The sequence below is a fragment of the Gracilinanus agilis genome, chromosome 2, assembly GCF_016433145.1.
Source record: "Gracilinanus agilis isolate LMUSP501 chromosome 2, AgileGrace, whole genome shotgun sequence".
In the NCBI taxonomy this organism is placed as follows: Eukaryota; Metazoa; Chordata; class Mammalia; order Didelphimorphia; family Didelphidae; genus Gracilinanus; species Gracilinanus agilis.
The window spans coordinates 179420613-179432345 of NC_058131.1; positions in this window are offsets into that span (position 1 = coordinate 179420613).

Sequence of the window (11733 nt, forward strand, 5' to 3'; positions counted from 1 at the left end):
CTCCTTCTCCTTCTCCTTCTCCTTCTCCTTCTCCTTCTCCTTCTCCTTCTCCTTCTCCTTCTCCTTCTCCTTCTCCTTCTCCTTCTCCTTCTCCTTCTCCTTCTCCTTCTCCTTCTCCTTCTCCTTCTCCTTCTCCTTCTCCTTCTCCTTCTCCTTCTCCTTCTCCTTCTCCTTCTCCTTCTCCTTCTCCTTCTCCTTCTCCTTCTCCTTCTCCTTCTCCTTCTCCTTCTCCTTCTCCTTCTCCTTCTCCTTCTCCTTCTCCTTCTCCTTCTCCTTCTCCTTCTCCTTCTCCTTCTCCTTCTCCTTCTCCTTCTCCTTCTCCTTCTCCTTCTCCTTCTCCTTCTCCTTCTCCTTCTCCTTCTCCTTCTCCTTCTCCTTCTCCTTCTCCTTCTCCTTCTCCTTCTCCTTCTCCTTCTCCTTCTCCTTCTCCTTCTCCTTCTCCTTCTTCTTCTTCTTCTTCTTCTTCTTCTTCTTCTTCTTCTTCTTCTTCTTCTTCTTCTTCTTCTTTTTCTTCTCCTCCTCTTCCTCCTACTCATCCTTCTCCCTTACCTTCTATCTTAGTATCCATTCTAAGACAAAAGAATGGCAAGGGCTAGGCAATTGGGATTAAGTGACTTGCCCAGGCCAGATAGCTAGAAAGTGTCTAAGGCTAAATTTGAACCCTGATCCTCCAGTTTCCAGGTCTAGCTCTCTATCTAACTGTACTACCTAGCTGCCCCGTGACTCTAGTCTTAAAGAAAATATTCACAGTGAATAAGCCTGGGAATTCCATATTGCCTACAAACTTTTAGCCTTTCTCATATTTTATCCCTGAACCATGTTTTCCAATATATTTTTCACCATTGTCTCCTATGACCCCCTTTCCATTGATGTCCCTAAATATCAAAGTATATATTGATTTAAAGTGGAGGATCTTATTAGTTTCTTTATAGAATTCCTATATCTCCTCATCCTCAGAACCATGTGTTGACTCATAAGCTATAATTATCTTTGTAGATAGCCCTTTGCAAAGGCTTATCATGAGCATCCCAAAGCAAAATGAGCAAGCATCCCCAAAAGTGATGTTTCGTGTTGTCTTGGGATATACAATAAAACTAATTCTACCAACTCCTTTATTTGTCTCTCTAACAAAAAAAAAAACCAGGGGCCCTCCTTTAATTTAGACATAATTTTCTTTTGTATTCTGCTTTTATTTATAACAAGAATGTCAAGATGAATCCAATTTGGTTCTTTCCAATGGGATGTCCACTTACTAGCTAGTGGGCAGAATCTCATATTTAGATAGCTAAGCTAAGCTTATTCAAAGAGCTAAGCTAATGTTTAAAGAATTTTAAAAATGTGATTCTTGGCACCAACTCTCCCCTTTTCCATTACTTTGTTATTGTCACTGTAGAAGAGGAAAGGGGCTTCATAGGACCGAAGACCATTTTGCATTTTTAGTTCACATCTTTTGGAAGGCCATGGCCAAAGAACTCATCACCTAGTTGTCCTTCATATCTACTCTTCCTACTAATGCTGTGGAAGAAGGAATCCTAGATTTATGGGGAATATATTTTGTTTCTAGTTTCCTTACCACACTACTTCATGAAATGCCTTTGCTTTGAATCAGTTTTGCCTTCTGGTTGACGATTAAAGGTAAACAGATCATTGGGGTTTACTAGCTATTGTATTAGGAATGGAGAACCACAAAATCTCCTAAACTTGGACTTCTGGGAGACACACTCTGTGAGGTGAGAAGCTCCCCAGAGGCACTATACCAATTATTTCTTTTGGTAGAATTAGTTTTATTGTATATCCAAAGGCAACAATGAAACATCACTTTTGGGGATGCTTGGTCATTTTGCTTTACACACATAGTCCTTTACGTTCTGTCTTAGAATCAGTACTGTGTATTGGGTCCAAGGCAGAAGAGTGGTAAAGGGCTGGAAAATGGGAGTTAAGTGTCTTACCTAGGGTCACACAGCTAAGAAATGTCTGATACTTGATTTGAACCCAGGACTTCTCTTGAGGATGGTGAACCAAATGTATCCATCCATTGAATCATAAAATCATTGGATTTAGGTTTGGAAGAGAGCTTAAACATCATCTAATTCTCCTCTCTCACTTTATAGATGAGAAAACTAAGGACCAGAGAGGATGATTTGTCCAAGTCACTCTTTAAAAATTATGTCAGAGAATAATGAAAAAAAATAACAGCATGGGATCTAAAGATGCATAATCGAATGACTTTCTCATCATAAAATTGTTGATTTCAGGAAGGAGTTGGGCCACAAATGACTAAGAGGAAGACAGCCAAATACCTGGGAGCTATGTGTAATTAAACAGTGGGGATGGCGTTTCTGCCTCAGAAATGGGTGGATATCTCCATATGGTTTCTAGGCTTTTCAGAGCTAATATACATGCTTGCCAGTGTTTAAGAATGTCCTCATCTGATATATTCACCCTGCCTGGAGTGTGAAATAGTGGGAAAAGCTCTGGATTTGGAATCAAGAGATTGGTGCTTGAACCTTAGCTTTGTTATATGACACTTAGCAAGTCACTTCTTTTTTTTGTGGGCATCAAGCTACTTCAAGCTGTAAAAAAATGAATGGATTAGGGGACAGCGGAATGGATCAATGGACTGACAATCAGGCCTAGAGATGGGAAGTAGCCATCTTTTAGGCAAATGGCGGCTACCCTAAAGCAATCCTTTCTAAATCCCAACGATAGACATTTACATTCAGTCTTAGCATGTAGTGGAAAATGGGCTGACTCTGAAGTCAGAAGACTTGAGTTCAAAGACTGAGTCTACATCTTAGCAGCTGTGTGACGTCAGAAAGTAACTTGAAATCTCTGGGCTTCAGTTTCCTCATCTGCAAAATGAAGGAAGACACTCCAGGTCTCACCCAACTTTAAATCCATATAACTCAGAGGTGTTAAAGCCGCCTCACAAGTCTTATTATTCCTGTTTTACAGATGCATGAACTGCGACTCAGAGGCTACGCAGCTCACCTATCATTACATAGTTGATGAATATCACTGGTAGGATTTGAACCTGGGTCCCTGTGACTCCAGATCCAATACCTCAATCACCACACTGCACAGTTATTGATGTCTTTTTCCTCCTTGGATTTCCTCTAGCATTGGTTTCACCCTTCTCTCGTGTATTCGTCACATATAATTTCATATCCTAATTATCAGCGTAGGAGCTAGATCTCCCCGCTAGACAGAGATCTGGGACTTGAGGACAGGAACCATATGTTCCTTTTGTGTTGAATCTCTCCAGTGCCTACCACAGGACTCTACACTTAATATGTGTTTGCTGAAAATAATGAAGGTTGATATCTCTTTTGTCTGCTTTGTTTCATTTTACTGTCTGCTCTTCTCTAATGCTGAGTTTCTAATTGTACACAGTTTAGTGATATCTAGGAATATAAAGTTGTCGCCCATCCATAAAAATCACAAAGTTGGTTTAAAAAAAAAAATAAGTGTTTGCTGAATTGAGTCTCGTGCTTTTACCTCGTTGGTTGAATCAAGTGATTTTTGTGAAAATGCCTAATGCAATTACCCCCAGAGCTATTCCTCCCCAAGCTGTATAGCATAAGAGAAGGAGCGATGACAAGCACACTCACACCAATTAAGATTGGAACTGAAATATTAAAGCAAGAGATTCCTAAATGGATGTCTTCAAAGAGGGCCGGGGAAAATGGTAATTACAGCAATGCAAACTCCCACAACACTCAATGTGCTAATTATACCCTGGGTTTATGGCATCCCATTAATAGAGCCTAGAACTGAAATTTGTCCATTGTAATGATATCCTGACTTTCTCACAATGCCAAGTCGAAGCCACCAATAATGCCATGCATCTGCCTGGCCCCAAACAAAGACTGTCCGTGCAGGACTGTCCTAGATAACTCGCTTTGGTCACCCTCAAGCAGCTGTTTTGAAAGACATTCATCATTCCTTCTTTGGTTGTTTTGTTTTTAAAATACTGGCCAGCATACAAGCTGGATGTAAGCATAGGAGTGTACACGTACTCACAGAGTTTCATAGACAAAGGAATGGAAGGGATCTCAAAAACCCGAAGAAATTGAAAGGTAAGAAGCACACTGTCACAAATCTTCTGCCTGATTCAAGGTGGCCACGTCAGAACTGGTGAGAGAGAAGTTCTGGATCCTCCTGACATCTCTGACGTTTATATCCTGGGTGACCTTGAAAAAATTACTTCATTTCTCTGGGCCTCAACTTTCTCCTCTGTAAAATGAAGCAGCTGAAAAGAATGGCCTCTGGAGTCCCTTCCAGTTCTAAATCTGTAACCCTTTGAAATAATCTTGTAAAGGCAGGGTGCCACTAAAGCTTCTTGAGGTCAGATATGGGCTTTAGGAAGATTATATTCACAGCTATGCAGAAACTAAATTGAAGAGGAAAAATGCTAGAACTCAAGAATTCATTTAGGTGACTATTGGAGACTATTGTATAATTTATACATTTCAAAAAGTATTAGCCTTCCTTTTAAGCTTGCAATTTAGGGGGGCAGCTGGGTGGCTCTGTGGATTGAGAGTCAGGTCTAGAGATGGGAGGTCTTGGGTTCAAATCTGACCTTAGACACTTCCTAGCTATGTGACTCTAGGCAAGTCACTTAACCCCAATTTCCTAGCCCTTAACGCTCTTCTGTCTTAGAACCAATGCATAGTACTGATTCTAAGACAGAAGGTCTTAAATTTAAATTTAAATTTAAAAAAATAGATAAATAAACTTGTAATTTATAATATAGACCAAAAAATAATTACATATACATTTGAAAAGGGTATGGTAAGCCTGAACAAAGGTGGCAGTGATATCAATGCAGAGATAGGGTGGAGTTGAGAGATGCTATGGAGGCAGAATGGATGATACTTGTCAGTTAATAACAATTAGAATAATAATAACTTATATTTTTCTAAAGCACCTATTATATGCTACATGCTTTATAAATATTTTCTCATTTGGTCCTCACAACAAGCCAGGAAGGGTATCTTTTTTCTGATACTAACCAACCCATTCCTTATCTTTTTGCTGCGATTATTAATCCCATTTTATAGATGAAGAAACTGAGGCAGAGGCTAAAAGACTTACTTGGGGTCACATATCTAGCAAGTATTTGAGTTCAGATTTGAGCTCTGGTCTTTCCACCCCCAGGTCCAGCACTCTATTCTCTGTACCATCTAGTTGCTTCCAGTTGATTAGATATAAAGGAAGGAAAGAGAAGGCAGGCTCAAGGATGGCTCTGTGTCACAAACTTTGGTGAATGGAAGGATGGGAGTCCCTACAACAGAAACAGGTAAGTTTGAAGGACTGGTATGTTTAGGGGAAAAGATAAGAAGTTCTCATTTAAAAATTCCAAATTTGAACTATCTATGGAACATATTTGTAAAGCACTTAGCATAATGTGTGGCACACAGTAGGTGCCACATAAATGCTTATTCCTTTTCCCCATCCAAGAAAATGGAGATTAGGCAACAGCTGGAAGCTTGAGTTTATGAGAGTTCAGGGGGAAATGGATGGAAAAAAAGAGAATAAGCATTTATATAGAGCCTACTACGTGCCAGGCACTCCCCTAAAGGCCTTTTTCTTCCCTTAACAAATATGATCTCATTTGATCTTCACAAAAGCCGGGGGAGGCAGGGAGGTGCTAGTATCATCTCCCTTTTATAGATGAGGGATCTGAGGCAAAAAAAGACTAAATGTCAGTCACACTGCCCGTGTCTGAGGATGGATCTGAACTCAGGCCCAGCATCCTATCCACTGCACCACTCAACTACCCCCGTCTAGAGCTCCCAAAGACCCAAATGGGGGCGGGGGGGGGGTCATCTACAAAGAGGGGGTCACTAATCCCAGGGGAGCTGATGGAGTCACCAAGAAAAGGCATCAAGAGCGAAGAGGAGAGAGCGCGGAGCGAGCTTTGGTGAGCACTCCCGGTGCCGAGAGGCCAGGCTTGTCCTCGGGTCAAACAAAGGAGCCGGACGAGAAACAATGGAGCAAATAGGAGAAAGTGGCTTCCCAGAAAGCCAGGGAAGAGAGAGCGGCCCCGGGAGCCCATTGTTAAAGGTCGGGATCGTGAAACGCTCCCTCACTCGCTGCGGCTGCTGCTGCTGCTGCCGTAACAAACCCCCTGGAGAGAACTTTCCCTCAGCTCCGCGGATGGGCTTCCAGCGCCGAAGCTTCCGGACACGGAGGATCGAGGTCGTCCGCCAGACGCCGACAAAGGCTAAGAACCCCCGGGAGGCACCATTTTTGCATGAGGCAGGTCCGGCAAACAAGCGCAAAGAAGTGCCCGGCCGGCCTCGGCTGCAGGGAGCATCCGGCATAGAAGTGAGGCGAGACTCACAGTGCCTTTGGGGGCAGAATTTAACCGCCCGTACAATATAGCCAACGTGCTCAAATGGCAAATAAAACCATATATGACCGCGGCGTTCTTCTCCTCGTTAAACACCAATGGCTCCCTACTGCCTCTGGGACAAAATATAAACCCCTTTGTGTGGCTTGTAAATCCCTTTCCTACACACACACACACACACACCACACATACACACACACACCACATACATAATACACACAGACATAACACACAGACACATGCAGGCATACATACAAACACAGAAACACATGGACACAGATACAGACACACAGACACATGCAGGCACACACATGCAGACAGACACACATAAACACACACGAACACATGCATACACAGACACATAGACACACATAGACAGAAACATGCACATGCAGAGTCATATACACTGACACACATGCAGTCACACATACATGCACACATAAGCACATATAAACACAGAGACACATGCATACAGACATAGATACATATAGGCACATCGACATACATAGACACACAGCAACATACACACATACACAGACACACATGCAGTCACACACATACAGACACATGCAGACAGACGCAGCTACATATAGGCACATAGACACACAGACACAAACATGCACATACACACAGTCACACACAGACACACATGCAGACACAGACACACTCACACTCACTCACGCACGTGCACACATGCCATCTCCGGCTCCATGCCTTCCCCGTGGATGCCACTCATACCTGGACGCCACACTCTGGGCTCTTTCATTTCAGAATCTCTGTCTGATTCCCTCTCCCGGGGGGAGGAGTGTCCTTTCTCACTGACCACTGTTATAAAGAAGGTATCTTTAGCTACTCTTCTAGCTATTATAGGGTATATTAATCAGGGAAGCTGTGCTTTGGATCCCTTGATAGCTGATGCAGGGACACCCGAGTCCTGCCCCTCAGCTGGATGTTATAATAACTGCCCCTCTCCATAACAGCACCCAGGCAGGATCCCTAAAGGTCAGTGATGGGTAACCCTTTCCGGTCCCACCTGGGGTTGGATTGATTATTAATATTGGGCTCTATCAGCCTTGGATAACATTTTCATGTGACTGCGTTGCTCCCTCCCCAAGGGTTGTGATGTAATAACTACTCAGGAAGGTACTTAATAATCTTTATCTATAGATTTTATTAAGGGAAAGGAATGATCAGGAACGATTGGGGATAGGAGACCCTGTCACTAATGGCTATGACACTAATCCCTCAGGACTGTAGACTCTTTCAGTAATGCTGGGCTCTTGTTCTTCACCTCCTCTGGCTCAGCTTGGCCACAGCCAAACCAGAGAACGCAATCTGGTTGATACAGATATCGATGATCCCTCTCAGCTTCTCATTGCCAGTTGTCATGTCAGTCCTACAGCTGTCAGGAAATATCTCCCTTACCTCCCTCTGCTTCTTCTTCCCTCTTCCTGGTTCCCACCCAGGCCCGGATACCTAAATATTTAGTGATGGTTCAGATGTCTAAATATTTAGGGGGAATTCAGAGAGAACCAGAGGACCCACGGTCAGATCCACAGGTCAATGCTCCAAGATCAGAGATCAGTGTCCAAGGCCAAGGGTTCCAGGCCAAGGGGACCAAAACCAAAGGGCCCTTGTCAGATGGCTGTCAGGGTATTTATATCCTCTGGCCAACTGCTCTCTGTCTCTATCTCTTCTTCTCTGTGTGTGTGTGTGTGTGTGTCTGTCTGTCTGCTTCTCTCTCTGTGTCTCTGTCTCTGTCTTTCTCTTTGTCTCTGTCTCTCTCTGTCTCTGTCTCTATCTGTCTCTCTCTCTCTCTCTCACACACACACACACAGAACCTTCTTATTCTATATAGTCCTTTTATGTGTCTTTCTATATAGTAGCTATTCAGTGCACTGGAGGCCATCATCTAGTTTTGTTTGACTGTTTGTTTGAATATTTTGTCTATAATCTCTCACTTTAAATTTTGTAAATTAAATTTTTTTAACTTAACCTGAATATTGTGAAATTCTAATTGCCAAACTTGGTCACAAGAGATACGGAACTGCATATAGCTCAAAAATAACACCAAGGCTAAGAGATCATCCAAGTTTATGTGAGAATATCTTGTAGCTACTCTTCTTACTCTGTCATTTTATCCAGTGCCTTTATTTTGCAACAGTTATGCCTACTGGCTGAGGTGATCTCACTGGTGGGGGTTCCTGAGTTATAATTTTAGGAGTGTGCGCCCATAGATTATCCTTAAATTTGAGGTAGCCATCCAACCCCACCCTAGAAACTCCAACTTTAAAATGTGTACGGGTAAGTGAAAAGTGAAGGAAATTGCCCTAGAAACAAGTATAGACATAGCTTGCATTTGGGGCTTCCCTGGATGGAATTTTCTCCAGGGACTATTTGATTAAATATAGGCTTGGAGGGGATGCTGACTATAATGCAACAGAACTACACCCCTATATAGGGAATGCTATTTTTTAAACATATTTGAATAAAGTTTAAGAAGTAAAAAGAAACTTAAAGGGATTTCCCCACCAGCATCAGAAACATTTTTTTAAACCCTTAACTTATGTTTATTGGTTCCAAGGCAGAAGACTGGTAAGGGTGGGCAATGGGGGTCAAGTGACTTGCCCAGGGTCACACAGCTGGGAAATGTCTGAGGCCGGCTTTGAACTTAGGACCTCCCGCTTCTAGGCCTGGCTCTCAATCCACTGAGCTACCCAGCTGCCCCCTATCAGAAACATTGAAAAAACAGAATGTTTATTCATAGTAGCTCTCTCTATGGCAGCAAGAAAGGAAGCATCATAAAACTGAGAATAGTTAACCACAACTGAAGCTTGTCTAAGGGAATGATTTTATCATTATTGTCTTATAATTAACAATGAGCTTGAGAAATTCAGAGGAACTTGGGGGGACTTCCATGAAATGAAGCCCAGTAAAGAAAGCAGAATCCAAAGAATGCACTTGATGACCACAATCATGTACTCAAACAACCCGAAAATGCAGCTACATTCTGATCAGCTACAGAGACTGACTCTCACTCCCGGGGAACAGATGACCAAATGGGCTTCCCTCCCCTCTGGAAGGAGCTGGGATTCTGGGGGCACACAATGTTGCCTGTGCTCTCGGGCTAAGGCGCTTTTGTGATAGTTTGGTTTTACTTAAGTGTTTTTGTTAGAGGGGAGGATTCAAAGGGAAGATAGGGATGGCGTGTTGGGAAACGATTATGATAAACAACTGTCCACCCTCTTTCTTTTCTTCTGTGGATCAAACGGGCTCAGTTTCTTCCATCGGCCCTCCTGTGGCACAGACTCGTGGCATTTGGCCATCCTGGTTACTCTTCTCTGAAAACTCCAGTTCATCCACGTCCTCACTAAACTGTGGAACTGTACACAGCCCTCCAGATGCGTCCTGGCTGGGGCGACAGAAAGAAAGACTAGCACTTCCTTATTCCTGGAAGGTCTGACTCTCTAAATGCAGCCCAAGATTGCATTAGCTTTTTTTTTTTTTTTTTGGCTGCCACATCACAAGGATGATTAATATTCAATTTATAATCTTTTTAAAGCCATAGATCTTTTTTCAGATAAACTGATGTCTAGCCATACAGAGACAACCAGGAGGCACAAGGGATGAGAGTGCTTGCTTTGAAGTCAGGAAGATCTGAGTTCAAATCCAACATCAGGCACATACTAACTTTGTGACCCTGGGCAAATCATTTACCCCTAGTCTTACTTAGTTTACTTATCTGTAAAATGGAGATAATAATAACACTTACCTCCCAGTGCCGTTGTAAGGATAAAAAAATGAGATGATATTTATAAAGTGCTTTGCCAGTCTCAAAGCTCAATAGAAATGTTAGCTATTATTATTACTTATCCTAATCACTTTTGTCCTGGCCTTTTCAGAACAAAGGTCATCCTCCTTGACAGAAGAAACAAGCTAAATGAAAATTAAGCAGCTTTACCTTCTCTCTGTCATCAGTTGTCCTCTTTGCCATCTAAGTCAAACAATAGTCCTGTTACTTCTCTGAGACACCTCTTTCCCCCAAGATAGTTAAAAAAAATTTTTTTTTGAGGCAAACAGGATTAAATGACTTGCCCAGGATCACACAGCTAGTATGTATCTGAGGCTGAGTCTTCTGACTGCAGTCCCAGTACTCTATCCACTGTGCCACCTATCTGCTGGTGGGTCTGTCTGCCTCAAGTCTCTCCCCACTCAAAATTATCCCCCCATCAGTCATCAAAGTGATTTTCCTAAAGTGCAGGTCCAACTATGTCATGCCCCTTTTCTCATTAAACTCCAGTGGATGAGTTTATTGCCTCCAGGATCAAATACAAAATCCTTCATTTGGCCTTTTATATCCTAGCCTCCTTCTACTGTTACAGACTTCTTACATCTTACTCTTCAATCTACTGAATGTGGACTCCTTAATGTTCCACAAATAAGACACGCTATCTCAGTGATGGTGAACCTATGGCACAGGTGCCAAAGATGGCATGCAGAGTGCTCTCTGTGAGCACTCGGCCAACCCTCCCCCAGAGTTGGTTACTAGAAAGGCAGAGGGACTCACTGCTCCCCTCCCCCTCTCCACCATGCCTGATGACATTTTTTTCACATCCTCTCCCCTCTGCCCAGCAGCCAATGGGAGCACACAGGCAGCAGAGCTGGAGGGGAGCTGAGTGCATGGATCACTCCCCTCCTCCTTTCTACACTTGCTGAGGATAGTCCTCATCTCATCCACCCAGCAGCCCAATGGAAGTGATTTCTCCCTCCCCTATGTGGGATAAGAGGGGAGGCAATACCATTAGACAGGAAGATGGATTGAAAGAAGGGAGTGTGCCACCAAGGCTGGGTGGATGATCTTGGTCACTATGCTAACATCCCTAACAACCACCCAAATGAACTTATCACCAAAAAAAAAAAAAAAAAAAAAAAAGATACAAGGTGGTACAGTGGAGAAAGTGTCAGGACTAAAATCAGGAAGACTCATCTTCTTGTGTTCAGATCAAACACTTTCTTGCTGTGAGACCCTGGACAAGTCATTTAAACTTATTTGCTTCAGTTTCCTCATCTATGAAATGAGCTGGAAAAGAACTGGCAAACCACTCCAGTATCTTTGCCAAGAAAATCCCAAATGGGGTCACAAAGAGTCAGATAAGACTGAAAAATCGCTTAAACGACGATACAGATAGACCAAGACTATTAGAGGAAACAGAACCAAACAAAATATAGAAATGTAGAATGTAACAAGTGACTGTCACATGCACGATGAGTAGAATGGAAGACCTTACAAGGTCATTGGTTGCATTGTTTTGTTGGCCAAAATCCATAGTTCCCTGCTGCTCCGTTGGCTGTGCTGGATGCTGACACAATCATCT